At 43.8% G+C, this 23396-nt stretch overlaps 1 long non-coding RNA gene and 2 other non-coding genes across 6 annotated transcripts; 2 read left to right on the forward strand and 1 right to left on the reverse strand.

Moving 5' to 3' along the window:
- The first annotated feature begins 8355 nt into the window (after window positions 1-8355).
- LOC140843116 (uncharacterized) lies at window positions 8356-22058 on the forward strand. Of its 4 annotated transcripts, none has more exons than XR_012120619.1 (5): window positions 8402-8485; window positions 10010-10314; window positions 17062-17133; window positions 19413-19578; window positions 21900-22058. It is a non-coding gene; the product is annotated as an uncharacterized lncRNA (long non-coding RNA). The 4 variants fall into 4 exon arrangements; XR_012120617.1 differs by having other exon boundaries at window positions 19413-19525; XR_012120620.1 differs by having other exon boundaries at window positions 10010-10297; window positions 19413-19525.
- TRNAY-GUA (transfer RNA tyrosine (anticodon GUA)) lies at window positions 8385-8478 on the reverse strand. Its single transcript has 2 exons — window positions 8442-8478; window positions 8385-8420 (listed from the first exon to the last, which is right to left on the reverse strand). It is a non-coding gene; the product is annotated as a tRNA-Tyr (tRNA).
- Window positions 22059-23273: 1215 nt separating the features above from the next.
- TRNAY-GUA (transfer RNA tyrosine (anticodon GUA)) lies at window positions 23274-23364 on the forward strand. Its single transcript is given in 2 exon segments — window positions 23274-23310; window positions 23329-23364. It is a non-coding gene; the product is annotated as a tRNA-Tyr (tRNA).
- Window positions 23365-23396: the final 32 nt, after the last annotated feature.

Here is a 23396-nt window from a genome sequence, read left to right on the forward strand (position 1 = left end):
TGCTTAGCAAAGGTTAGCTTAGTCTTTGGCAACAATGCAAGTAAAAACAAAGCCAATAGTATAATGGAAAATAACAAAATCAAGGTGGGTCATAGAGGGAGCCAACTGCGAAGACCCCTGATTTGTGGGGGTCTTCTTCCAGCCTGAGCTTCACTACACATCTTGAGTAGCATGGATCCCGGCAATTTGCCTCCCACAAACCATCTCTACAGTCTATTTTGAAGGGACTGCTATAGATGCAAGTGTTTCTAAGGTTGAATAGCTGTCACCAGAGGTAATAAAACCACAGTAAAGAAAGTAGAACAGCTAATTATGAAGCAAATGCAAAATTAATTTAACTATCCCCAAAGTCAGTTAAGTGATAGACAAAAAGTACAGAATTTGATACCTAATATATAAACAATGAAGGAGGAAGAAAAAGGAGGAAAAATAGAAAAGAACCTTTAGATTGTGTTTGTAACAGCATACTAAGTGAGACAAGTTAGACTCTTAGATAGCAAGGAAAGCAACCTGGAACCTTTGGTAAGCATGAATCTAAAGCCTGAAATGGCTATAAGTACATACCTATCAATAATCACCATAAATGTAAATGGACTGAATGCACCAATCAAAAGACATAGAGTCACTGAATAGATAAAAAACAAGACCCATCTATATGCTGCTTCCAAGAGACTCACCTCAAACCCAAAGACATGCACAGACTAAAAGTCAAGGGATGGAAAAAGATATGTCATGCAAACAATAGGGAGAACAAAGCAGGTGTTGCAGTACTAGTATCAGACAAAATAGACTTCAAAACAAAGTAACAAGAGATAAAGAAGGATATTACATAATGATAAAAGGCTCAGTCCAACAAGAGGATATAACCATTATAAATATATATATGCACCCAATACAGGAGCACCACTATATCTGAAACAAATACTAACAGAACTAAAGGAGGAAATAGAATGCAATGCATTCATTCTGGGAGACTTCAACACACCACTCACTCCAAAGGACAGATCCACCAGACAGAAAATAAGTAAGGACACAGAGGCACTGAACAACACACTAGAACAGATGGACCTAATAAACATCTACAGAATTCTCCATCCAAAAGCAACAGGATACACATTCTTCTCAAGTGCACATGGAACATTCTCCAGAATAGACCACATACTAGGCCACAAAAAGAGCCTCAGTAAATTCAAAAACATTGAAATGCTACCAACCAACTTTTTAGACCACAAAGGAATAAAACTAGAAATAAATTATACAAAAAATCAAAAAGGCTCACAAACACATGGAGGCTTAACAACATGCTCCTAAATAGTCAATGAATCAACAACCAAATTAAAATGGAGATCCAGCAATATATGGAAATAAATGACAACAACAACACAAAGCCCCAACTTCTGTGGGATGCAGTGAAAGCAGTCTTAAGAGGAAAGTATATAGCAATCCAGGCATGTTTAAAGAAGGAAGAACAACCCCAAATGAATAGTCTAATGTCACAATTATCAAAATTGGAAAAAGAAGAACAAATGAGGCCTAAGGTTAGCAGAAGGAGGGACATAATAAAGATCAGAGAAGAAATAAACAAAATTGAGAAGACTAAAACAATAGAAAAAATCAATGAAACCAAGAGCTGGTTCTTTGAGAAAATAAACAAAATAGATAAGCCTCTAGCCAGACTTATTAAGAGAAAAAGACAGTCAACACACATCAGCAGAATCAGAAATGAGAAAGGAAACATCACAATGGACCCCACAGAAATACAAAGAATTATTAGAGAATACTATGAAAACCTATATGCTAAGAAGCTGGAAAACCTAGAAGAGGTGGACAACTTCCTAGAAAAATACAACCTTCCAAGACTGACCAAGGAAGAAACACAAAATCTAAATAAACCAATTACCAGCAAAGAAATTGAAGCGGTAATCAAAAAACTACCCAAGAACAAAACCCCCTGGCCAGATGGATTTACCTTGGAATTTTATCAGACATACAGGGAAGATATAATACCCATTCTCCTTAAAGTTTTCCAAAAAATAGAAGTGGAGGGAATACTCCCAAACTCACTCTATGAAGCCAACATAACCCTAATACCAAAACCAGGCAAAGACCACACCAAAAAGGAAAATTACAGACCAATATCCCTGATGAACACAGATGCAAAAATACTCAACAAAATATTAGCAAACCGAATTCAAAAAACATCAAAAGGATCATACACCATGACCAAGTGGGATTCATCCCAGGGATGCAAGGATGGTACAACATTCGAAAATCCATCAACATCCTCCACCACATCAACAAAAAGGACAAAAACAACATGATCATCTCCACAGATGCTGAAAAAGCATTAGACAAAATTCAACATCTCAACAAAATGGGTAGAGAGGGCAGGTACCTCAACATAATAAAGGCCATATATGATACACCCACAGCCAACATCATACTGAACAGTGAGAAGCTGAAAGCTTTTCCTCTGAGATCGGGAACCAGACAGGGATGCCCACTCTCCCCACTGTTATTCAACATAGTACTGGAGTTCCTAGCCATGGGAATTAGACAAAACAAAGAAATATAAGGAATCTAGATCAGTAAAGAAGAACTTAAAGTGTCACTATTTACAGATGACATGATATTGTACATAAAAAACCCTGAAGACTCCCCTCCAAAACTACTAGAACTGATATCGGAATACAGCAAAGTTGCAGGATACAAAATTCACACACAGAAATATGTGGCTTTCCTATACACTAACAATGAACTAATAGAAAGAGAAATCAGGAAAATAATTCCATTTACAATTGCATCAAAAGGAATAAAATACCTAGGAATAAACCTTACCAAGGAAGTGAAAGACCTATACCCTGAAAACTATAAGACACTCTTAAGAGAAATTAAAGAGGACACTAACATATGGAAACTCATCCCATGCTCCTGGCTAGGAAGAATTAATATTGTTAAAATGGCCATCTCGCCCAAAGCAATATACAGATTTGATGCAATCCCTATCAAATTACCAGCAGCATTCTTCAATGAACTGGAACAAATAGTTCAAAAATTCATATGGAAACACCAAAGACCCCCAAATAGCCAAAGCAATCCTGAGAAAGAAGAATAAAGTAGGGAGGATCTCATTCCCCAACTTCAAGCTGTACTACAAAGCCATAGTAATCAAGACAATTTGGTACTGGCACAAGAACAGAGCCACAGACCAGTGGAACAGAATAGAGACTCCAGACATTAACCCAAACATATATGGTCAATTAATATTTGATAAAGGAGCCATGGACATACAATGGTGAAATGACAGTCTCTTCAACAGATGGTGCTGGCAAAACTGGACAGCTACATGTAGGAGAATGAAGCTGGACCATTTTCTAGCCCCATATACAAAAGTAAATTAGAAATGGATCAAAGACCTGAATGTAAGTCATGAAACCTTAAAACTCTTAGAGAAAAACATAGGCTAAAATCTCTTGGACATAAACATGAGTAACTTCTTCATGAACATAACTCCCTGGGCAAGGGAAACAAAAGCAAAAATGAACAAGTGGGACTATATCAAGCTGAAAAGCTACTGTACAGCAAAGGACACCATCAATAGAAAAAAAAGGTATCCTACAGTATGGGAGAATATATTCATAAATGACAGATCCTATAAAGGGTTGACATCCAAAATATATAAGGAGCTTATGTACCTCAACAAGCAAAAATCAAACAATCCAATTTAAAAATGGGCAGAGGAGCTGGACAGACAGTTCTCCAAAGAAGAAATTCAGATGGCCAACAGATACATGAAAAGATGCTCCACATCGCTTGTCATCAGACAAATGCAAATTAAAACTACAATGAGATATCACCTTACACCAGTAAGGATCGCCGCCATTCAAAAGACAAACAACAACAAATGTTGGCGAGGTTTCAGAGAAAGGGGAACCCTCCTACACTGCTGGTGGGAATGCAAATTCATTCAACCATTGTGGAAAGCAGTATGGAGGTTCCTCAAAAAGCTCAAAATAGAAATACCATTTGACCCAGGAATTGCACTTCTAGGAATTTACCCTAAGAATGCAGCAGCCCCATTTGAAAAAGACAGATGCACCCCTATGTTTATCACAGCATTATTTACAATAGCCAAGAAATGGAGGCAACCTAAGTGTCCATCAGTAGATGAATGGATAAAGAAGATGTGGTACATATACATAATGGAATATTATTCAGCCATAAGAAGAAAACAAATCCTACCATTTGAAACAACATGGATAGAGCTAGAGAGTATTATGCTCAGTGAAATGAGCCAGGTGGAGAAAGACAAGTACCAAATGATTTCACTTACATGTGGAATATAAGAATAAAGAAAAACTGAAGGATAAAATCAGCAGCAGAATCACAGAACCCAAGATTGGACTAATGGTTACCAAAGGGAAAGGGACTGGGGAGGATGTGTGGGCAGGGAGGGTTAAGGGCAGGGAAAAAGAAAGGGGGGCATTATGATTAGCATGTATAATGTTGGGGGGTGCATAGGGAGGGATGTGCAACACAGAGAAGACAAGTAGTGAGTCTACAGCATCTTACTACGCTGATGGACAGTGACTGTAATTGGGTTTGTGGGCGGGGACTTGGTGAAGGGGGGAGTCTAGTAACCATAATGTTCTTCATGTAATTGTAGATTAATGATAATAAAATGAATTTAAAAAATCTCTTGGACATAAATGTGAGCAGCTTCTTCATGAACATATCATACCAGGCAAGGGAAACAAAAGCAAAAATGAACAACTGGGAGTATATCAAACAGAAAAGCTTCTGTACAGCAAAGGAAACCATCAATAGACCAAAAAGACATCCAACAGTATGGGAGAATATATTCATAAATGACATATCTGATAAGGGGTTGACATCCAAATTATATAAAGAGCTCACTCACCTCAACAAAGATCAAGTAATCCAATTAAAAAATGGGCACAGAAGCTGAACAGACACGTCTCCAAAAAAGAAATTCAGATGGCCAACAGACACAAGAACAGATGCTCCACATCGCTAGTTATCAGAGAAATGCAAATGAAAACCACAATGAGATATCACCTCACACGAGTAAGGATGGCCAACATCCAAAAGACAAACAACAACAAATGTTGGTGAGGATGGAGAGAAAGGGGAACCCTCCTACACTGCCAGTGGGAATGTAAATTAGCTCAACCATTGCAGAAAGCAGTATGGAGGTTCCTCAAAAAACTAAAAATAGAAATACCATTTGACCCAGGAATTCCACTTCTAGGAATTTACCCTAAGAATGCAGCAGCCCCGTTTGAAAAAGACACATGCACCCTATGTTTATCACAGAACTATTTACAATAGTCAAGAAATGGAAGCAACCTAAGTGTCCATCAGTAGATGAATAAATAAAAAAGATGTGGAACATATACACAATGGAGTATTATTCAGCCATAAGAAGAAAACAAATCCTACCATTTGCAACAACATGGGTGGGACTAGAGGGTATTATGCTCAGTGAAATAAGCCAGGTGGAGAAAGACAAGTATCAAATGATTTCACTCATCTGTGGAGTATAAGAACAAAGCAAAAACTGAAGGAACAAAACAGCAGCAGACTCAGAGAACCCAAGAATGGATTAACAATTACGAAAGGCAAAGAACTGGGGAAGGTAGGTGGGACGGGAGGGGTAAGGGGGAGGAAATGGGGTATTACGATTAGCATACATAACATAGTGGAGATAGGTGATACGGGGAAGGCAGTATAACACAGAGAAGACAAGTAGTGATTCAATAGCATCTTAATATGCTGATGGACAGTTAGTGTAATGGGGTATGTGGTGGAGACTTGATAATGCAGAGAATCTAGTAACCATAATACTGCTCATGTAACTACATTAACAATAGCAAAAAAAAAAAAAAAAGAATCACTAAGGAAAGCTTCAAGTTTCTGGCTGGACTCTTCATCTAGGAATCTAAGTATGATTGCATCCACTTCTGCTTAAGCAAAGTCACTTAACAATATCATGATACTCAAAGCATGCGGCCCCACATTCACCTAGCTGAACTAGAATGAAGAGAAACAGAACAATGCTGAACTGGTCTCAATTTAAACTCATGACAGTAATCTCAAGCACATCTGCACGAAAATCTCCCTATTTTTCTCAATCCTGTCACTGTGTCATTCTTAAAGACTACTCTCATCCCTTCTGTTGTGTCCTCAAAACAGCCAACACCGCATACATTCTCACTCTCAGCTTTCTGTTTCATTGAGAACTTTGGCAAGGTCCCAACTACCTGCGTCCGAGTGCCTTTATGCCTCCTGTTACTGCGGATGACCTAGCCCTCCCAGGTCATACTTCAGGCCATCTTGGCCATCTGTACACTAGATACCATCCTCGATTACTTACCCAAGAGCACGCTTCCCAACAATTTCTTCTCTCATCTACTGGTAGAACAATACACCCGTCAAGTGATAAAGTCACCGTGTCTTCTCTGTGAAGACTCACAAGGGACGTTGAGAAATCTTCCCCTTGCTTCTGGGGTGAGCAGCAATTAGAACCCCCAGGATATGACAAGATAGGATGAAATTCTCTGCACAATTATTTATATCTTTGTTTCTTGCTAGTCCTCGACTTGAGTGTGTATGCTCTAGGGATACAATATACAGTTGATCTAAATCAACACTCCTCAGGTTCTTGCTTATCTTCTAAAACTGTTCTGTGTGCACACCACTCCCCTGATCACAAATCTCTAACTACTCCTGTTCTGCAACTCAGCTGACTTCGGTGTATTGGCATTACCAGCAGACCTCCCATATTTTCTACTCTGCCCTACACCCAAGTCTGAATTAAAAGTTTCTGGGATTAATTTTAGTTTTAGATCCACATGGAATGTTCTGTTTACCTCTGTGGCAGTTTTCGGCACATTGTACGGTAACTGTCTGACTCCATGTCTGTGTCCCCCACAGACGCTAAAATATTTTAGGACAAAATCGATTATCTTGATCTCTGTATCCCTGGCACAAGCACAGTACGTGGGGCAGTTCGATGCTTGTTAAGTTTTTGGTAAACAAAAGACACATGAACACCAGTCCTAACAAGCAGCAGCTGGGTTGAGTCAATGTGACCTGGCTTCATGAGCTAAGAAAAGGATTCTGGACTTACTAGGTGTCTTATTGATGAATATCTGCCTCTGTTCATAGTTCTAAGGGCATATTTCTTAGCAGAAAGGGAAAAGGCCTAATGCTAAAGGCAGTAGCACTAGCCCAGATCATGAAGGGGTAGACGTCTAGGATGTCCAGAAAAGGTCTAGGATTACATCATTGGTCCCATACGGTGACATTCAAAGTTTTTGTGGACAAAGACCTATAGTATTCTCATGCAGAACACCTGTCTGTGCTGAATGGTGAGAACAGAGTAGGGGAGATCACTGATCTTACACAAAAGCCAAAAACTTGCAGGGGCGAAAAGAAGCGCCAAGACAAATGCACCTGAGTCCTCCAGGACCCACCACCAGGCATAACACAGGCAGGCCATCTAAAAGGGCCAAGGGCTGTTACCCATCCTCCCTCTCAGAACATTGACAAAACGGCTGCCAGCTAAGTGCAGTACAGAATAGGCAATTATATTGTATAAAACGGCAATTGTGTACAAATTAAGTGCTAAGCAGGCAGGGATGACGTTTCTGGGTCTCTTGGTCAAAATATTTACGTCGCATCAGAGTCAAAGAAATGTTCCCAAGGAGGCAGAGAAAAAGGCAGTGAGGAGGTCCAAACGATAAAGAGAATAACAAGAGTGAAAAGTTTTCCAGAAGGATGCCGGGTTCTGGGGCTGTCCGGACCCCGTGCAATGGATGGTACGGTTTTCGGCCTCCGGGGCTTGCCTTGAGCAGCTCCTGCTAGCCCACCTGTTCGGCAGGGATCTGGCCGTGTCGAGCAAAGCGGTGTCGACAGAGTCCGGAGCGCCCGCGGTGGGTAAGGGAACGCAAGTGAAAAAGACACGAGGTGCCGTGAGGTCTGGCTGGGCCGGCTGAGCAAGGCTGGCTGTTTTGTTGTGCTTAGGGCGCAGGTCTCTCTCAGGGGGTCGGGAAGCAGGCGCAGGTTTGTGTGCGTCTCCCGGCGACGGCACAGCACTCGTGCAGTTTTGTATGGTTTGTGCTGACCTGTGGGACCTGTGGGAAGGAGTTTGCAGCAGCGCTCCAGGGGCCTTGGGTGAAGCAGAGGTGGGACTGGGCGGTAGGAGGTGATGCGCCTGCAGTTTTGTATGGTTCGTGCTGACACGGGCCTGTGAGAAGGAGTTTGCAGCAACGCTCCAGCGGGTCCTCGGTGAAGCAGAGGTGGGACTGGGCGGTAGGAGGTGATACGCCTTTCAGGCTGGGGCAAAAGCCTGCTGCACCTCCTTCGAGCCGGAGTCGAACCAGCGACCTAAGGATGTCTGCCCACGTGGGCCTAGCCTACAGTCCTCCGCTCTACCAGCTGAGCTATCGAAGGGCGCCTGGTGAGTAGTCTGGGTCATTAGCTTTTCAGCAAAGGGCAGAGACCATGACACCAGAACGCCACAAGTCCATCGCGCTTTGGCTCGGTTAGAAGTCCCCTCTGAGAAAGCCCTGCGCGCGCCTTCGGGCCTTGGCATAAGCCAGGCATCCCGGGCGGCGGCTGTCAAGAAGCCAGGGCCCAGGCTCTCACCTGTCGCCTCCCTGCGCCCCCTTCTGTGCGGCCTGAGGAGGGGGTCGCGGCCGATCACAGCCAGCCATCCGTGCCCGGAAGCCGAAGGAGCGGGAGAGGAGGGGGCCGCTGGCGAACGCATGCGAGGGTCGCGCGCGGACGGCGGGCGGCGAACAGGCGAGGTGGAAAACCCACCCGCACGGGCGCTGCGCGGGCAGCTCTGACCCTCACGCAGCACCGCAGGGCGGGCTGGAGGGCCCTCGGGGAGCGCGGCCCACAAGCGCCCGGCCTCCCAGGGTCCCCCGGGCCCGTACTCGCCGCGCGCCCTGCAGCCCACCCAGACCGGGGCGCCCCCGCGGCGCTGGGACTCACTGGGAAGCGATGGGGAGAGGCTACCGGGCTAGGCGGGGAGACCGCGCCCGCAGGCACCACCCGTCGCGGCCCGTCTCGGGGCTCGGCGACCCTTTGCCACGCACCGATTCCCCTGGCAGAGGGGCTGCCCCCTGAAGTAGCCCACGGCTCTGCGGCTTCCTGGAGACGCCCTGCGACCGAAGGAGAGGGCAGCAAAATCCGGCGTCCGGGTTGGACCGCCTTGCCCTGGCTCCACGGCCTTCACACACGTCTCAGACCCCAGCGGGTGTGTGCCCGCCACCCCAAGAGTGCCCAGCCATCCAGCGGAGGTCCCACAAGAGCAGGAGATACACTCTCGAACTCGTGTGTTGCCACCCCTCGACTGAGGGACTCGCACGTCTGCACCCAGGAGCACAGGATGAGGGGCAGTGCCTCGGAGGTCCCCTGCTGCTGCTCTCTGTGCCGCCCCGGGCAGAAGGAGGCGGCCTGGCCTGGACGCACTGGCCTGGACTGCTCACCGGAGGCCACTGCCCTGTCCCAGCAACCCTCACCCTGGCCATTCCCCAAAGTACCAAGGACTGGGCTCCCAGGACTCGGCACTTCCACGATCTGTCAGGCAGCATGTCCAGGAAGGGCTTAAGTTCTGTGTTTCGTCCCGGTCGCGGGTCGTTGCAGATGGTGATATCCAAGGCTGGGGTCTCCCCGTGGCTGCCACACCAATCCCGAAGGCCTCCTATCGGACTGCACGACCTTGTGGACCCGTGGGCGCTCCACAGTCTCGGGCTGTGCGCAATCGATTTATGGCTGGGACAGGAAGGCAGGCTGAGGCTGCAGTGGGGAGCCCGGGAGCAGCTGGCTAGGAGAAGAAAGCGTGTGCGGACACGCAGGCTGCAATTGCACAGAACCAGATCTGATAAAGAGTTTTGTGAATTCAGTGGTCAGAGGAGGGCAGAGGCTGGGCCCCGAGGCTTTATGGACTTCACCCCCATTGCGGTTCCTCCATCAGGCGCAGCAACTGTACCTGGAGTCTCTGGAGCTTCCTTCCCACGGGAGTGAAGAAAGCAAAGGCAACTCCCAGGGACTTTCTTCTGGGCATCGAGCTCCCCGCCCACCTCCACAGCCCCACTCCTGCACTCCAACTCCATCTGGCCCTTTGAGGCCCAGCTCCCTCTTTCTTGGTGAAATTCCAGCCCATTTCTTCCTGGATGCTCTGTATTGGGCCTGGATCTGCTTCTTAGGTGGAGGCGCTGCCAGTTGAGGTTCAAGAGTTCATTGCTCAAGTCAATCCACACCGGTAAGCTGTGTGAGGAGGTGAGTTTATGTGCCTCTCCAGGGAGACAGCATCCCACCTCCCAGTGCCGGCCCCCTCCCCAACTGCCTCTACTTCTCTGCTTCCTTTCCTTCAGCCTCCATTGCCCCTCAGGCTCAGGGCTCACACCAGCTCTGTGCCTGAGCATTTGCTCTCAACCTCCCTTTTTCTCTCCGTCTCTCTCTTTGTCTGCATGTCTCTCTTAGTCTCTTTATCTCCCCACCCCCTTCTCTTTCTCTTTTTTTATCTCTATCTACATCTCTATTTCCCTCTCCCCTGAGAAGTAGCAGGGGAATGGCGGCAGATTGTTTTATACCATTGTTCAGTATGTGAGCATTCATTGCTTTTTCAGAAGGATGTAAAACCCTTCTGTGGCAACAGGAGCAGGTGTAAAGGAATGTGACAGTTGAAGTTCACCCCAGAGCACAGCCCAGTCTTCAGACTTTCAGGAAACCTGAACAGGCCACTGGAAGTTCTCATCTTGACTTTCAAGGAATACGGTGAGACACTGTGATTTTGTGAAAGAGAAAAAAAATACCATCTGAAGTGCAGGCTGAGAGAAAGTAATTGTGAAGAACGAAGGGACGGTTTCAAAAATTATGCCATTGTTATCCTGGACAGATCTGTAGGTATGTATGCTGTGGTCCTCTTTCTTTAATAGGCAGAAGATGATTAAAGGACAGATTGTTTATGTAAAAGACACTGAATCATTTTGCATCGGGGGTCTTGAGGCACATCTCCGAAGAGGAGGCTGGAGCCTATATCCAGGAGCATGACTACTGGGCCGCACTAGCTCATGCTTACCTTCTCCCTCAAGTATTCTCATGTTTGTAGACCAAATAGAAGGCCTTTGAATTGAGTGTTACTCTACTTGAATGAAGACTCTCTTTGTTTTCTAGAAAGTGAACTTCCTGAGGACATGGCCTGGCCACCTAGAGCCAAGGTCAGTTCTGGTCAAATAATAGGTACTCACAGATTTATTAAAGGTGTGCCTATCTCCCATCACCTCCAAGGAGCTTTGGGGAAGGCAGGATGCAGGGATTTAAGGAAGGAAGAAAATGTCTGCTCCCAAATGCCACCCATGCACAAGAACTTCCGCTCTTTACATGACTTGTTAGCATAACACTCATAGATCTAGGAAGAGCCACGCGAATCCTCAGTGTGACCACGAATGTAAGGCAAGCCTTGTGTGGATTCCCTTCTTGTTCCTAGAACTGTGATTGTTATTTGATAATGGTATCATAACAGCAGTGTATTAGTAAGCTGTTGGGAATGATCCAGTAGATGAGAGAAGAAATTGTTGGGAAGCGTGCTCTTGGGTAAGTAATCGAGGATGGTATCTAGTGTACAGATGGCCAAGATGGCCTGAAGTATGACCTGGGAGGGCTAGGTCATCCGCAGTAACAGGAGGCATAAAGGCACTCGGACGCAGGTAGTTGGGACCTTGCCAAAGTTCTCAATGAAACAGAAAGCTGAGAGTGAGAATGTATGCGGTGTTGGCTGTTTTGAGGACACAACAGAAGGGATGAGAGTAGTCTTTAAGAATGACACAGTGACAGGATTGAGAAAAATAGGGAGATTTTCGTGCAGATGTGCTTGAGATTACTGTCATGAGTTTAAATTGAGACCAGTTCAGCATTGTTCTGTTTCTCTTCATTCTAGTTCAGCTAGGTGAATGTGGGGCCGCATGCTTTGAGTATCATGATATTGTTAAGTGATTTTGCTTAAGCAGAAGTGGATGCAATCATACTTAGATTCCTAGATGAAGAGTCCAGCCAGGAACTTGAAGCTTTCCTTAGTGATTCTTTTAAGGGCACAGGCCACCTCTGTTCCTTCACCAGACCTTAAAATGAGGTTGATCTCTTTTGCTTAAAGGTGGTTTCTCTTTTGTGATCAGTCTGAAGAGACACTGAGAAAAGGAGATTTAGGTCCAGCCTGGGTTGCAGGGTACACGCAAATCTACCCATTCACTATCCCAGATGCACAAGCCACAGATCCCAAAGTACACTCTAGTTACAGTTCAAGAGGTGAAATTGTCTATTAGGAGTTCAGATTAGGGGTGGTATGATTTTCAGACTGTCTGACAGCATTGGAGTGGTAAGCTAATTTTCTAAGTTGGTTGTCAAGGATCCTTGCCTCAAGTGGGCAAGAACTGGAACACCTTTCCCCTCCATTGGGCATTGCATCCTGGCTGAGCCTCATCTCTAGGAGAGTCTTGTCCAAACCCTCTGTTCTGTTCTTGTTTTCTTGTATAGAAATACCTAGAAAGAGGAGGACACCACAACTGGGGTTTGAGATTGAGGAGCTGTGAAGCCTCCATCTTGCATACTCACCCACTGTCACAATATTCGACTGATATTTATCTTTTGGCCTCATTTCTGCAAATAGCAAATAAATCAACCACCTGGTAGCACTGGAATTCAAACCCACACCTCCAGAAGAGAATGGAGCCTTAATCCAGTACCTTAGACCACTTAGCCACATTACCACTCTCAATAGGTTGTAGTCTTTATGCTTCCTAGTTATATCTTTCTGCTCTTTTTTTGGCCCAGTCCTCTAGACCCCTGACCCGACTGTGATTCTTAGGTATTACCAAAAAGATGCTAAGGGCAATCCCTATCAAAATACTGACAGCATTCTTCAACGAACTGGAATAAATAGTTTTAAAATTCATATGGAACCACAAAAGACCCAAAATAGCCAAAGCAATCCTGAAAAGGAAGAATAAAGCAGGGAGGATTACACTTCCCAACTTCAAGCTCTACTACAAAGCCACAGTAATCAAGACAATTTGGTATTGGCATAAACAGACCCACAGACCAATGGTACAGACTAGAGAACTCAGAATAAACTGAAGCATATATGGTCAATTAATATATGATAAAGGACCCACAAATATACAATGGAGAAATGACAGCCTCTTCAACAACTGGTGTTGGCAAAACTGGACAGCTACATGCAAGAGAATGAAACTGGATTATTGTCTAACTCCATACACAAAAGTAAGCTTGAAATGGATCAAAGACTTGAATGTAAGTCATGAAACCATAAAACTCTTAGAAGAAAACATAGGAAAAACTCTCTTGAATATAAATATGAGCAACTTTTTCATGAACATATCTCCCCGGGCAAGGGAAACAAAAGCAAAAACGAACAAGTGGGACTATACCAAACTAAAAAGCTTCTGTATGCAGAGGACACCATCAGTAAAACAAAAAGGCATCCTTCAGCATGGGAGAATTTATTCATAAATTACGTATCTGATAAGGGGTTGACATCCAAAATATATAAAGAGCTCACATGCCTCAACAAACAAAAAGCAAAATCCAATTAAAAAAATGGTAAGAGGATCTGAACAGACACTCCAAAGAAGAAATTCAGATGGTCAACAGCACATGAAAAGATGCTCCACATTGCCAATCATCAGAGAAATGCAAATTAAAACCAAAATGAGATATCACCTCACACCAGTTAGGATGGCCACCACCCAAAAGACAAACAACAACAAATGCTGTTGAAGATGTGGAGAAAGTGGAACCCTCCTACACTGCTGGTGGGAATGTAAATTAGTTCAACCATTGTGGAAAGCAATATGGAGGTTCCTCAAAAAACTCAAAATAGAAATACCATTTGACCCAGGAATTCCACTTCTAGGAATTTACCCTAAGAATGCAGCAACTCAGTTTGAAAAAGACATATGCACCCCTATGTTTATTGCAGCACTATTTACAATAGCCAAGAAATGGAAACAACCTAAGTGTCCATCAGTAGATGAATGGATAAAGAAGATGTGGTACATATACACAATGGAGTATTACTCAGCCATAAGAAGAAAACAAATCCTACCATTTGCAACAACATGGATGGAGCTGGAGGGTATTATTCTCAGTGAAATAAGCCAGGTGGAGAAAGACAAGTACCAAATGATTTCACTCATCTGTGGAGTATAAGAACAAAGCAAAAACTGAAGGAACAAAACAGCAGCAGACTCACAGAACCCAACAATGGACTAACAGTTGCCAAAAGGAAAGGGACTGGGGAGGGTGGGGGGAAGGGAGGGATAAGGGGATGATTAGCACACATAATGTGTATAGGGGACATGGGGAAGGCAGTATAGCACAGAGAAAATAAGTAGTGGCTCTATGGCATCTTACTATGCTGTTGGACAGTGACTGTAACAGGGTATGTAGTGGGATGATAATGGGGGGAATCTAATAACCACAATGTTGCTTATGTGGTTGTATATTAATGATACCATAATAGTAATAATTTTTTTAAAAAGATACTAAGGAATTTCTGTCCATGCTCTGCTCCACTCTGATGCAAACCTGCAATTGCCCCCCATCAGACAGCTCTTCTTGCTCCAAGAACGTAAGGGAAAGATCCTCAAACTTAACCATCCTCTTCAGAAGCGAAGCTCTTGGGAATCTAAACAGTGTCCTGAAGACAGGGGGTGGTGTCAGCTTGTTTTAAACCCTCAAACATACGAATGAATTTGATTTAGGCTCCAGATCGCTTGTGGCGGGTGTGTGTGTGTGTGTGTGTGTGTGTGTGTGTGTGTGTGTGTGTGTGTGTAAAGAAGAGCAAAGCTGTCTTTCCTGGCACCCCCACCCCAGTTCTTTGTTAAATTTGACTTTGATAATGCTCGGCTCTGAAGCTGGGTGAGGAGGTCTTGAGTGTCCAGGAAGCAGAGGCCATAAGTTAAAGGACCAGTTTCCTAGTTCCCTTTTTGCTCCTCGAGTCCAAACTCACAGCCAGTACCAGTCAACTCCCACTCCTTAGACTGGACCTGAGCAGAGTCTGCAGTGTCTTCCTTTCGCAATTCAGTGTCTTTAAGGTTGTGTCCGTTTCTGCTGCCGGGAAACCTCCAGTCCCTTTCTTTGGAACATAGATCTGTGCGTCTTCCAGAGAGGTCCCCTTTTCCCTCCACAGTTGTAGCCAGGTAGTGACCATTGTTGCTTGTGATTGGGAGAGGAGATGGCTGGGGATGCCCTGCCCTAGGGACTGAGTCCATATTCTGAGCCGAGGCTATTGCCTCAGACACCCAGGACTCCTGAACACTCTGTACTCCTGCTCCTCCTTCAGAAGCCCAAACCTGCAGGCCGCAAGTGAAGAGCCTGGGAGCAGTGCCAGAAAGGGTGAGAGAAAGAGAGTCACATTTCCACTCCTCTTGACACACCTCAGTTCTCCAATCATTAGAGCTTCTGTCTTAGGGTCCATCAAACTTGCATTTCCACACTCCTTATGAGAAAAGGAACTCTTACTCCTTTTGGTTACAATGAAATGGAAATTACACAAAGTCAACATGCAGATGCTCGGTTTTTCTAGTGTGTGACTGTAGTGGAGGAATATATTTACAGCTGTTGCCTAGACTTGCAGAGAAAAGCATGTGACTGTCTCAACAAAAGGCTAGGGAATGGGACTGGGAGATGTTTGGGCCAACTTTCTGCTGTTTAAGGGAAAAAGAAATTGTACCTCCCTGGTGACATTGAGTTCCATCCTTTATTTGATAAAATTAAGGATATTTGGGATAAATTTCCACAAAGAGCTTTAAACAGGGAGGCTGTATATGTTTGTGTTCTATGTGTTTGTTCCTCCATCTTGCAAATATACAGTCTGTGTCTGGGAAGAAACACCCAGACCTGACTTACTTCCTTAAGAATAGATAATTGTCATTGTCTCTTAATCACTTATGCTTCCCAAGAAAAGAGAATATTAATCCCACAGCGGTGTTGGAGTTTCTCAGGACACATAAAAGGGATTTTTCCCAAGAACTTCATGTAAAATTGCATGGTCTTTGTTATGGATGGAGTTATGTCCTCCCCCCTCCCCCAAAAAATATACAGAGGTCCTAATCCCTTGAACCTCAAAATGTGATCTTATTTGTAAATATAATCTTTGTAGGAGTAATCAAATTAAAATGAGGTCTTTAGTGTGGATCCTAATCCACTATGACTATTGTCCTTATAAAAGGGGGAAATTTGGGCAAAGAAACAGCAATCTCTGCCTGAAATCCCACAAATTTTGTAGACTTGCCCTCTCTTGGGCCACTTGGAAAGCTCTGTTCATGTCCAAATAACCGCCTTAGGTCACCTGGAAATATTGCTGTTAGGAATCTTCTGCATCTGTGAAACAGCTTCAGAGACTTGAAGCCTAGGAAGTCTGAGGTACGGGAACAATGCAAGACCTCAGCCCAAGACTGGGACTCTCATCCACTACTGTATGGTACTCGAAATCAGACTGGCTTCCTGGAATTCATACTTAAACTGGATGAGAGCTGGAAGGCCCTTAGAGATTTTTAGTGCTCAGTTTACCAAGAACTACAGGAAGAGGAAACTAGAAGATTCCATTTCAGACTTCTGTGGGTGGTAATTTCCTATTTTCTCTGCACATGCCTGTAGATTGGTTTGCTTTCCACTTCAAGTACTTATTAATGCCCTGATATGTGCTGGTCACTTTGCTAGGTATTTTGGTGACCCAGCAGTATAAACCATGCAACCTTCCCCTCAAGGAGCTGAGTGACATATAAGCTGAGGACGCTGTACTAATGTACACGATTCTAAAAACAAAATTAAGTAGTCTATAAGTGCAGTAGAATCGTCTTCCTTTTTTCCTTGCCTTCTCATTCAGTTCTTTCTTTGTATCTTTTGTAACATTTCAAAAAGATAGGAAACAACAATTCAGAAGTAGTTCTGGAATATTAAAACATAAAATTAAAATGTGCATTTTCTTTTGACAATCATTCACAGAAGAAGAAGAAATATGGAAAGGAAAATAGAACAATTTGATAACTTCCCAACTGACTGAATGCATATTGAAAGGTAATATCTGTCTGGCCGCTTACTTCTGGGTGCCATGAGTCACCCAATTGCTTGTATCCTGTTCCATATCTTGAGAGCGGGAGAGAAGAGGAAGGAATAACAAGGTTAAAAATGTGTCATGGCAGTGACATGGGGACTTGTATGGATGGGGACTTGATAATATGGGTAAATATAGTAACCACATTGTTTTTTCATGTGAAACCTTCATAAGAGTGTATATCACTCATACCTTAATAAAAAATGTTTTAAAAAATGTGTCTTGGGTTTCAGAGGAGAGAAGAGATGAAGCATACTCAGCAAACAGCAAAGGCATTGTGAATTAGAGGAACACTGAGATGGCCTTTCCAGGATAAGTAGTGTTCAGTAGGTATAGAGAAAGGGGAAATCCTTGGGATAGGATTTGTTTGTTCCATCCTATCATTTGTTCCATCAACAGATGGGATAGGTTTCAACTAAATTTCTGCAAAAGCTGATTGCTTGTGCTCTTAAGGAAATCTAAGAATTGAAAACTCAAGCCCTACCTACAGATATTTGCTGGCCCAGGAATTCTTTTGACACTGTTTCCATAGTCTCTTTAAATGCCACCTACATATTGCTTTGGCCTTTAGAAAGGCTTTCTCCTGCCGCCTGGTTTCAGACTCTCCACTGTTGTTCTCTTGCCATTGATTTCTTCCTCTCTGCACTGTTCACATTTGCCCACCTTTCTTTTTATCAGGATAATTTTGTAAGCACTGCTGTTAGACAAAGGAAGCATATGCTAAGGTGAACAACGAGGAATGTGGAGGACTGATTGGTTGACCAGCTGGTTAGTACATTAGAGGAAGAATGTTTATTAATAGAACTGAAGATGTTAAGTATGCAAAAGAGAAAACTTGAGGGACATCATCACCATCCTCAAAAACGTGACATGCTGCCATGGAAAGAGGAAATAGAGTTATTCTTTGTCATAAAAAGGTCCAACTCTCAAGTTGCAGGAAATTGCATGTGCATATATGCACACATATAAACCATGCAACCTTCCCCTCAAGGAGCTGAGTGACATATAAGGTGAGGATGCTGTGCTAATGCACACAATTCTAAAAACATATATGTGTATATTCATATTTATATATGATACATATGTGTGTATATATCACACACATTTTAGTTAAATAAATAATAAACACGATAACAACTGAAAAAGGTGTGAGTTATATTTGGGGAAGTATAAGTAGACCGAGTTGACTGAAACAAAGATCTGTGCAGGGCAATCTGTTGCCAATATTTAACTGTCACTTGATGAATGTTGATCTGTCAATTACAAGATAAAAGTAGTAAGGTAGAGAGGCACACACTGAAGAGTGACTTCAGTGTTAAATAAGAGCTTTTAAGTTCAAAATAATTTTTGCTAAAATAAAAATGGAGGATTTCTGTAAGGATTCAGGGAACTCTCATGGATTCCAAGAGTGGAAAACAGGCCTCTGAGTGGGACTTATTAGGCATCTGGTTCCCCTACTGGCTAACAGCTCTCCTCCTTTTTGTGCTCTGGCACTCTCTCCCTTATGCTCTTTCTATACTAATGCTTCCTCTGCTTCTCAGTCCATGTGGTGGTATTTGATTGATATTACAACTCTTACAACTCCAATTTTCTTTCTAGTAATTGTGGGCTAATTAATTTGGATGAACCTCCTTGAGGAAATACAATAAAAATATTGGATAAGATTTTCTACATCTCCTTAAAGCATCAAAGCATTACTAATATGGTAGTAAGCAGCTAGTAGGCCAGAATCAAATGGAAAGATGGAATCTGAGAGGTCAGGGAAACATTAACCTTTGTAGCTCTGAAGACATTTGCTAGTTACTGCAAAATTGGCCTATGGTTTTGGCAGCGTCTTTGGGCGGGAGAAACAAGGACAAATGTCAAGACCCAGCACCCACTAAAGGTGGAAAGTCTAGAAAGACACTCTTCCAAATATTAAGTTGGGATTCCAAAGAGCTATTCCCATAAGGATGAATAAGAAGTAAATCTACCTGTACCTTCCCACTTTCAGTAATTGTTGTGGAGCTCAGCAGAAATCAGCTGAGCTTAGCAAGAGAAAACAGAAGGGATGAGCTTTCAACTTCTCCTGAGAAGCTGTGATGGCAGGTTTGCATTCTCCCTGATTCGCAGCTTGGGTTTACATCATTCTGAAGGCCTAGGGAATGTCTGGCTGTGAACTTTTTTTAGGGTCCTTTTGGTTTGATAGTGCTTCAGGTGCCTTTAAGAAACAAAATCAACATTTTCTGTTTGTTTTTTTCAGGAGGACACCTTCACCTTGGCCTTGAAAACCCACTGCATATGATTTTTCGAAGACATTGAGCAGTACACATTCAAAGATGGCCAATAATTAACCAAGGAAACAAAGTGGCATGAGTAAGAGTCAACTAGAACAGCAGATAGAATAATATTTGGATTATCAGTTATAGGTATTAAAACAAATATAATTACTATATTTAAAGAAATAAAACACAAGCTGGTAAATATCTGTAAGGAATAGAAAATTACAAAATTTGGCCTAACTGTTGGTGGGATTGTAAACTAGTGCAGCCACTGTGGAAAACGGTATGGGGAATTCTCAAAAAATTAAAAATAGGACTATCATGTGATGCAGCAATTCCACTTCTGGGAATATATCCAAAGGAAATGAAAACACTTAGATGCTGTATAACTTGAAAAGATATCTGTGCTCCCATCTTCATAGCAGCATTATTTATAATAGCCAAGACATGAAAACAATCTAAGTGTCCATTGACAGATAAATGATGTCTTGCCAATGGGTTTCAGCCCCAGGCAAGTTCACTATGAATTCAGTGTGACCAAAGAAATTGATAGCAAAACGTTCTTTGGGGTGAAAGGGTTTATTACCCGACTTTATTTCCAGGTGGCGGTCAGTCACTAAAATCCTGTTCACTCAGAGCGAGTCTGCATGCAGCAAGCCAGTCTGGGCCCCTCTGTCTGCACAGCCGTTGTCTGGGCCCCTCTGTCCTCACAGCCATCCTCTGGGCCCCTCTGTCCGCACAGCTGTCCCACACAGCCCTCCTCTGGGCCTCTGTCCTTGGCGCTGCCATCACTCCAGCCTTTGCTCTGCTCTCCTTCAGCCTTCGCTGCCACTGTGTGGCACTCAGAGCACTGGGCAGAGCTCTTTTTATAGAGTCAACAGCCATGTATTGCCCACAGATGTGCAGTGAGCTAGTCAACCATGGCCAGGTGAGAAACCTGGCCACAGGAACTCTCATTTTATCCACGAATGTTTAAGATGTGGTAAATATACACAATGGAATATTATTTGGCCTTGAAAAATAATGAAATCTTGCCATTTGCAACAACATGGATGGATCTTGAGGACATTATGATAAGTGAAATAAAGGCAAATACTATATGATCTTACTTATATGTAGAATCTAATACAAAAACGAAAAACTCAAAACTCATAGAAAAGGGGATGATATTTGTGGTTGCCAGAGATGGAGGATTGGGGAACGGGGACTAGGAGAAAGATAGTCAAAAGGTACAAACTACCAGTTACAAAATAAATAAGTATTTAAGTACATGTAGTGGAAAGTATGATGACTACATTTAACACTGCTGTATGATATATATGAACATACATATATGATAATATGTTGATAGTAAATCCTAAGAGTTCTCATTTTTTTCTTTTTTTGCTTTTTCTTTGTAATGTATCTGTATGAAATGATGGGTGCTAACTAAACTTATAGTGGTTATAATTTCAAATATATTTAAATCAAATCATTATGCTGTATACCTTGAACTTATAAAGTGATATAATCAATTATATTTCAATAAAACTAGAAAAAAATTGACCTGGTGGTTTTGAAAAAGAATCAAACAGAATTTCTAGAATTGAAAATTACCACTGACTCAGATCTTCTTCCACCAGAGATCACCCCACCCCAAAATTTGTGTAAATTTCAACCTCCCTTCAAAGTGCAACTGGAGTCCATCCCTTCCTGAAGGCCTGCCTCCAATAGCTCACTCTGCAAGTTAGTGAATCTTGGCATAGTCCACCACCCCTTCACACCTAACACAGCTAGTTTTCAGTGTCCTCTTTCATGAAAATTAAAGTTCTTTTATTCCACAAGACTATGAGAATGACTTCAAGGTAAAAACCATACCCGGACACGTTGTTCCTAGTGCAGAGCCTAGCACAGAACTGGAGCTCAGTGTTTATTGAACAAAAGGATGAATTAAATAGCGAATTAACGAATGCCTGAAAAAAGGTCCTCACTCTAAGGAACTAGAGGCAAGCAGCTGCAAACTGGTGGATGTCCTGAGTCAAAGTGAAAACCCAGTTTCAGCTGAGAGATCTGTGGTAGGCCACTTCCTCTATGCTTGGTTTTCCTTCTTGATTTTCACAATCTGCGGGAGGGATCTTTGTGCTAGAGTGTGTTGGTTTGGCAGATTTCTCCAATCTTAAAATAGTGGTGGTCCCTGTCATTGCCCCTATATGGCGTCATCCCCAACAAGAGCCTGCAGAATGAATTACAATAGCTAGGAAATAGATTGAAGCAACATTCGTGTTTTATTTGACTCTCTACATGCCATTACTTGAATAAAAACTCAGCATGGAAATATTCCTTTTAAGATACTAAAGTAAAACGTATGTGACAGGGTTCTATAACTCAGGGCTTAGAGCGCTGGTCTTGTAAACCAGGGGGGTCGTGAGTTCAAATCTCGCTTGGACCTACAGTGTGCTTAGCGTGTCCTGTCTTTCTCTCTACCACAGCTCCATCGATACTTCAACCCCTGCGGAATTTTGGCTCGTCGTATCTACTCACGGCTGCCCAGGTGTAACACTATCGCTCCAAGGTTCTTGTGCTAGTGCGCAAACGCTGCTGCTTTGCCGCCGGGGGTTTGGCAGCGTCCATCATAAGCTGCAGGAAACGCTGCCAGCCCCGCGGACGCCTGGACGCGCGGGTCCAGAGAATTGGATCTCTGCACCCGATCCCAAGGGGAGGAGTCCGCGGCATACATCCGGTTTAGGCGTCCGGGAGAAAGTAGGCTTGTCAGGCAAGGTTTCAGGATGCTGTGGGTTTTCCAACTGTTAAGTCCGGGGAGAGGAAATCCTGGGGCAAAATACCTACCTCTAAAGCCCGAAATCAGTCAAAGGGAGAAATAAAGTTTTATTCCCGGGCTGTCTTTCTCCTCTGCTCCAGCAGCAGCAAAACCGGGCTCCCCCTCACCTCTCAGTTACAGATAAGCCCTCCTTGCCCAGGTAATTATCCATTGATTCGGAGATGAACCTCTCTCCACCCGAGGAATGATACAAATGCACTATAGCCATACATCTTTCCACCTCTGAATGCCTATTGATATGCAGATATACTAAAGCTAGGCGAGATATTCTGGAAATAGTACAATTTTATCCACACCAACACTTCAGTATCTCAGCGGGAAAATTAAGGTCGAGAGTTGGGTCACTAAATTTGTTACTGCATCAAAGAAATTGTGGCTTCCTCTTTGAAAAATCTTAACATATTTTCTCCAAAAGATAGTTGTCACAGAAACGTTGGGCTTACCCATCTGTATTATATTTCACATTTCCCCACCACCACCACCACACACACACCCCCCGCCCCCCGAGACAGTGGACGAGTAAGCGGCAGATTGATGCACTCGACGTGCCGATGCGCCTGCACTCCGAGGCGAGCAGAGGAAAAATGAGGAGGTGCCCGGGACTGAGCCCGGGGCCCGCCCCTCCCCCTGGCTCGCGGTGGCGCGGGGCGTACTGAGTCCCACCGCCTCAGCCCCTAGTTCTCCGATAACCCTAATGGGCCTCCCACTCTAGGCACACATCACGCCGAGAGGCCCCGGGCCCCGCACACCAGTAAGGCCAACAGTCCCCGGCGGAGCAGATTCCCACCAGCGGTCTCGGGATGCATGAGCTCAAGGGACGCCTGCGATGGGCCCACGGGTTGACTTTCCTTAGAAGCCCTTCAGTGAAGCACGGAATTCAGCTCTAGAAGGGTTGTTCCCAGAAATGCGGACGCAGGAACTTGCTTTGTCTGTGGTGTCAGCTGGCGGCAATAAGATTTCCTGAACACACCTTTGTTTACTGGTATACTGAATTGGGGATTCCAGGAAAGTACAGCTTGTACTTCCTTCGATAGCTCAGCTGGTAGAGCGGAGGACTGTAGTGTGGCACTTGTACAGTCATCCTTAGGTCGCTGGTTCGACTCTGGCTCGAAGGAAAGGATATTTTGGGGCCGTTTACCCGAGTGAG

The sequence above is a fragment of the Manis javanica genome, chromosome 8 (assembly GCF_040802235.1).
Source record: "Manis javanica isolate MJ-LG chromosome 8, MJ_LKY, whole genome shotgun sequence".
NCBI classification, from domain to species: domain Eukaryota; kingdom Metazoa; phylum Chordata; class Mammalia; order Pholidota; family Manidae; genus Manis; species Manis javanica.